Raw genomic sequence first — 7,031 nt, 5'->3', positions numbered from 1 at the left:
AGCGTGCCTACCTCTCCCCACATCTTGGTGTCTTTGGCAAACTTGGACAACATGTTTTCTGCCCCCTTGTCCAAGTCGCTGATGAAGATGTTGAACAGTGTAGGCCCCAGGACTGAGCCCTAGGGGACCCCACTGTTCACATCCCGCCAGGTCGAGTACAACCCGTGATTAAAATGAAATGCTACTATATACATAGGTAGCAGTTGAACACAATGTTTTATTGATATATTTACAATTTAAAGCAACTTAGAAGCCTACCAGTGCCTCAATCACTATAATAAAATACATTCTAAATACCTATAAGTTTTAGCATTTGATTTTGGGTTTATCATGCAAAATCAGAGCTCCCTCTGCCCCCTTCAGTCACTAAGACACAGATGCAGCTACGGCTGTCCCCCTTCACTACTTTATGGCGCTAAACAGCCTTGATACACTGGTGCCCTGCCCAGGCCATTGCCCCTCACTCCTGACCCATAGCCCCCCATCACTGCTGGTGCCCCTCACTCCCCACCCACCACCCACAGCCCCTTGGCCCTACTCGTGCCCCTCATACCCCACCCCCAGCTACTGATATCCCAATCCCCTCCCACAGCCCTCCATCCCTGCTGGTGCCCCTCACTCCCCACCCATAGCGCCCTGCCCCCCAGCCTTACTGAAGGGGACCCACAGCTGCCAGGGCTACAGGACCAGTGATCCAGCTCTGCAGCCCCTGCCCCCTTCACCAGTGCTCGAACCCTGGCTGCCACCTGTGGGAAGCAGCAGCTGCTGCAGTGCAGTGCAGAGCCCAGGTTCTCCTCATCCATGGGCAACATGGCCAGAGTGGAGCCCATGTGGGGGGCGGGGCTGGTGCTGTTTGCAAACAGCTCTTGCAGGCTGGAGCTCAACTAGCCTGCAGAGCTCTTTGCAAAAGCAGGGAATCCACAGGTTTCTCTGCTAAAAGGAGAAATCTACATTTGCTCTGATAAAAAGGGGAAATCCATGGTTTTCTCTGTTTTTCCATGGGAAATGGAAAACCTGGATCCCTGGATATTACTATTAGATTCCATAAAATCCTATTGGTTCCAACCTCTTAAATTCTATAAGACTCTTCCATAAGTGAATTGCTGTGAAGAAATTGCTATATTCTTAGTTCTAGGCTAAGTACAGACAGTCAAAAAAAATCTAAGACAGAATCAATTCAGTCTTTGCAGGTTAGCCTAAACTGCATAGACTGAACTGATAAGCAAGTCAACAGACATTCACTTTTGATTCCGGAAATGCAGCCTCATGCCTGCAGTGGCTCAGGCCAAAAGCCAGGGCTGTTAGAGCAAACAGCTTGGGCCAGGGGTAGCCCACCCACCCTGCGAGAGAGAGTTTGCAGGGGAGTTGCAAAGCATTTTGGGATGCTGGGGGACTGAATTAACTTGAATTTGGAGGGGATCTAGGGCAGAAGTTCAATAAACCAATTTAAGCTAAATCAGTTAAGTTTGATATTACATCCATCCAGGTTTATTTTAAACCAGTTTCAGCCATTTTAAAGACAGTTTATGTGCACTGAACTTCTGCTGTGTTACAGATCTGAACTGGTTTCCAATCACTTATACCAGATTATGTGTCGTTTCTGTCGATAGTCCTAGTGCTTATGTCTTCCTCTCCTCCTCAGTCATGAATAAACCCTATGTCCCAGGGACGTAAGAACGGGCGAGCGGAAAACCACGTCTGCAGAGAAGGCCAAGACAAACAGAAAAGGAAAAAACTCACTGCTTGTAGGACACCAGAGAAGCGACGAAGCACGCTGGGGAGAGACACCCGCGCGGTTTGTCAGCTGCGCCCATCTACAGCTGAGTCCGGGTGACGTCAACAAGAGACACTGCTCGACAAAGATAAAAGCCGGCTCCGAAAGCGTAGGAATGGCAACGCCGGGAGCGGGAGAAGCGGCAGGGGAATCACTGCACCGGAGTCTCCCAGCACTGGCAAGGAGCTGAAGAGCTGGCATGGAGACAAGCGACTGTGGCAGTAGGGGCTGTAAGAGCTCTCCATGCAGGGAGTGACTAGCATGGAAGCGGGCCAGAGGAACTGGCAGAGAGACGAGTGATGGCGGCCGCAGGGGCTGCTGGGCGGCAGCGGCCCCTGCCATAAGGGCTCGCACCAGTGTCGGCAGGTGCCGAGACACTGGGTTAAAGGCGGCTCTGGCAGGAGCTGAAGAAGACCCCAGCTGGGGTAGAAGCTTGGGTCCCAGCCCAAGGGACGCGCTTGCCTAGGGCACTTGATGTAGGGGGGAGTGAAGAGCCTACGGCTCTATGGTTTCCCCTCCTCTTTACCCTCCTTTCCTCTTCTGATCCTTTTCCTTCCTTGTCTGGGTCCCCCTTGGCTTGTTTGTCTTGTGTTGTTGGTGTGGGCTTTTTTGTTCTTTTTGTCCTATTTTCTTTCCCCGCCTAGCAAGGTCTTACTCAGCCCTCCCTTACTGGTTTTCGGAAAACAAAGATCCTAACGGGAGATCACAGGTGATACGTGAATGCGGCGGTGATCAGCGGCATCCATCTGGGAGTATCCGGAGCATCATCCACGAATTTGGATAGTGTGCTTACTACACCCTTGTCCAAATCACTGACGAAGATGCTGAACAGCACTGGCCTGAGGACTGAGCCCTGGTGGACACCACTGCCCAAATACTTCCAGGTTGATACCGACCCATCCACCACCACTTTCTGGGTGCATCCCATTAGCCAGTTTGCCACCCACCTGACTCTGTAATCATTTAAGTCACAACTGCTCAGTTTTTTTTTTTATGAGAATGGGACGTCACACCATATCAAAGACTTTTTTAAAATCCAAGTATATTACATCCACTTTGACTCCTGCATCTATCTAAGCAGTTTGTAACCTGGTTGTAAAAAGAAATTAGATTTGTCAGGCAGGATCTACCTGCTATGAATCCATGCTGGTTGCCCTTCAGCATTACTTTTCCTGCTGGACTCACACAAATGTATTCCTTAATAATTTTTTCAAAGGTTTTCCCAAGGACAGAGGTGAAACTAACTGGTCTATAGTTACCTGCATCCTCCTGCTTCCCCTTTTTGAAAACAGGGACCACATTGGCCCTTTTCTAGTCCCCTGGGACCTGCCCTGAGCACCACGAGTGCTCAAACAGTTTTGTCAGTGGTTCTACTATGATACCGGCAAATTATTTCAGCACCCTTGGATGAAGATCATTTGGGCCTGCTGACCTGAACACATCAAACCCCTTCAAGTGCCCCTTCACTAGGTTGACACTAACTGTTGGTGGGCCAGTGTCCCCTACTGTGCCTGTCTATAGTCCAGTTTGGTGATATGTCTTTACCAGTATTTGTCGCTAGTCCTAGTCCTAGCTTTAAAGAGCTGAAACTGCTAGGGGGAAGAGCCGTAGCAGTGAGCTGGAAGCCCCAGCTGCTGGTTATACAGTTTCACTGGCTTGCTAACTTCCAAATAAAAAATATCAGCAAATGAGAATCTCCTCCTTACTTTAAACATTTTGAAATTTACCTTAATGGATAGAAATAGAAGTTACAAGTGATTTAAAAATTAGGTCAACCTGGTCTATCGCTCACCTGACATCAGTCCTAGGGGGAGCACACTGTATGGTCTGGGTCAGCACACTGTATACCAGGGTCGGACTAGATGATCTGCCTAGGTCCCTTCCGACCCTAGAAACTATGAAACTATGAATTCCAATAAGTTGAAATCACACTAAGTATATCTCCTTAAAAACTGAAAAATGAACACAATGTGCTCTGATCTAGACCTTAGCCAAGTCCCATCTTTCAGCAACATTATATCAGTCACTGGATGACCACCAGAGGCCTATCAGAAAGCCAGACTCCTACTTTAATTGCTTGCCCCCCCAAAAAAGGTCTAGGAATGGTATATGACCCCAGTGCTCTTTCCTGCCCAGAGCAGGGGGTTGGACTCGATGATCTAATAGATCCCTTCTAACCCTAGAAATCTATAAAATCTACTGTATACATGCAGGGACTGCCAAAAGTCTGGAATCCTTACAGTTAACCAATGAAGAAGGATGGCATTCTTAAAACATCCCAGCTTCTAGAATATCACTATCTATCCCTGACCCAGTTACTTTTTCCTGGTCTCTTGTAATAAATGCAGTCAACTTGCCTCAACCTCTGCTGCACACATTAGAATTAGCATAGTACCTTTTATCATTTACTGAAATAATTGCTGCCTTAGAAATAGATGGATACACTGTGGGCGATGGCTGTGTTACAAACTTGAGTACTGTTTCATGCAACATTTGGAACACAAGCCCAGACAACTTTTACACAAGCTATGTTCATCATTAAGTACCACTGGGTTCAGCTTGCAAAACTAGAGGATACAGTTTGGATGTGACACACTTTTTTATGAAACCTGACAGTCAAACTTTCAAAAGCTGAAAGTTTAAAAATAACAAAACAAAAACACAGTATGTACAATGTACTTATATGGGTCATTTCTATACAACCATAGAGAATTAGGGCTGAAAGAGACCTCAAGAGCTCACCTAGTCCAACCCCCTTCCAAGAGAGGGTTATGTCTATCTGAGTGAGTCCGAGTCCTCACATTTTCAACCATCTCTCTTCCTGTCTCCCCCTTTCTCCAGCCCTCCCACCTCCACCCCAACCTCCCCATCTTGCATCCCTTTCCCCTGAGAAAGGAGGCCTTTTAAAAGTGCGTCCCAGATAAATGTAAGCTATTGAAGACACATTAAAAAACTGAGCTATAGAAAAATTGATCAACTGGTGACTAGGCAGCGCCAGGAAACTTACTGGCCATTACAACTCTTTCTTTAAAGGCAATGGGGATTCAATTTCAAGATCACAAAGAGAAACTGTCTTACAGTTGCACTAGCCCCTCTTGCTCATATCATGAAAAACAAAGTACAGTTTAACGTTCCCTATTCTAGAAAGGAGAGAGAATTGGGAGAGAGAGAAATCAGGTCAGAGGCAGGCAGCAGCCTGCAATGTTAACCTACTATATTTTGGTCTAAAATCACAATTATTTTTCCAATGATGGTTTGTAATACTGTCCCATTACAATTGTTCCAAGCTATTTGGGTGCAAGAGCAAATTTCTTCCTGGTATGGAAGTGAACTTTAGGCTTTCCAACTATTTTCACTTGAGTTAAGTCAAATCACATCTCACTCTGCTTATAGATGTTCATCTGCACTGAAATTCTAGCCTTGCTAATAATATTCAAATACCTCTACTTTGGGGAGCAGCTGAAGCAACAAAAATGGTGCAGTGTCTTCAAAATCATTTTGCTTAAACTGCCTTTTAAGGTGATATTGTGAATTTCTGATTAATTTAAATGTTATTTTATTAGCTTTTAAAAATATACCTTCACAGAAGCACAGAGCAAACTATGAGAACAGATAGTGCTTAGAGCAAGAAATTACATGTAAATAAAATATGGTGACAGACTTCATTTTCTATGCAATAGGCAAACAGCTATCTCTGCCGGTAACATGCAAATGAACTGTATTTCAACCCTGCTAAGCTAACGTGCACTGCAGTAAGAGAAAGAATAATTTCACATTCATTTACTTTGGCTTATTAGTCTGATTCTTCATAACTGCAATTCAGCAATTGTGAATGATAACCACTAGCAACAGAATTATGAAGTCAAAATCCAATGAAGTCATTGGAAGGCTGAAGAGATAGGTAGGGGAATGTTTGGATGCAACAGAAGTCAAGTGAGCACGATGAGGAGATTGATAACAGCTTGAAGTATTCATTTTTTCACTTTCAATTGGTCTTTGAGAATTACCAGTATTGGTCAGGGCTAAGCTCAGGAAAGTGATCAGAATTTAGATCAATCTAATGAGATAAGAGTCAACTTATGCACAGCGATGATGGGGCCTCTTCTACTTTATCTAACCCTGATTTCAGAATCCTTCTGTTGGTTATCATTTTCCGCAATGGATTTTTTATTGCTAAATGCAGGATGGAGGTTTTTTAATACTTAATAGGACTGTTTTTCCTCATTTATTCCCTTATGCCTGAAATGACACAACTCTTGAAAACTGCACTGCTTATTTTTGTTCTATTTTATTAGAAAGCAGAGCAAGGATCAACTAGACTAGGGAGGTACAAAGTACCTCAGCAACTGCCATAAAGAAGTGCATTATAATGAGGGGACTGGATTTTCCATTTACCACAGTAAACGCAGATTTTCTCCTTTAACAGATAAAAACGCAGGAAATGGTAGGTTTCTCCTTGCAGGCTGGCAGAGTCCCAGCCTGCAAGGAGCTGGGGGGAGTGGGAGGAGGGCGATCAGCAGGGGGTGCCATGTGCATGTGCACAGGTACATATGTATATGGCCACCAGGCAGCCTGCAGAGCAGCTCCTGCATGCAAGTCTGGTGTGGTGGAGGGGAAAGAGGGGGGCGGGGGGGAAATGAGGGCCCCATAGTGAGGGAAGCAGGGAGGAAGTTGGGTGGGGCTGGGACTGCTGCCTAGGTGGTGTATGGTGTACTTGGGGCACGTGGCTGCAGGGCCCACATGGGAAGTGGGACGGAGCAGCAAGCAGCTCATCTGGGAGGCTGGGGGGGCTGGCTCCCCGCTGCTGCATACACTCCCTGCACTCCTCCGCTGCTGCATGCATGTACCCCCCCAGATTTGTGTGCAGGGCAGGTGTGGGCTGCCTGCTGTGGGCTTAGGCTCCGCACCCTGCTGCCTTTTCCCTGGGACCTCTGCAGCCCAGCAGGTGGGATCCGGCATGCCAGGGCAAAGCAGGGCAGGGAAGCTTGATGTTGCCGCTGCTGGGAGTTCTTCACTGCCACAGCAAGGCAGCCCGGTCTGCCTGCCAGCAGTGGGGGTGGTAGCGTGGAGGGCACCTCACCATGGCAGTGTGGGGATCACAATGGCAGAGGCAGCTGGCCCCGCTCTGCCCCGCCATGCCAGGTCCCACTAGCTGGGCGGTGTCACAACCCAAGGGTGTGATTTTTGTTTGTGTGTGCTTCGGCACTGCTGGATTGTTCCCGCTAAATTGCAGCTTCTTTGCACGGTGGAGTTTTCT

This window comes from Alligator sinensis, unplaced genomic scaffold (genome assembly GCF_000455745.1).
Source record: "Alligator sinensis unplaced genomic scaffold, ASM45574v1 scaffold849_1, whole genome shotgun sequence".
In the NCBI taxonomy this organism is placed as follows: Eukaryota; Metazoa; Chordata; order Crocodylia; family Alligatoridae; genus Alligator; species Alligator sinensis.
Note: the sequence above shows the minus strand (reverse complement) of the source record.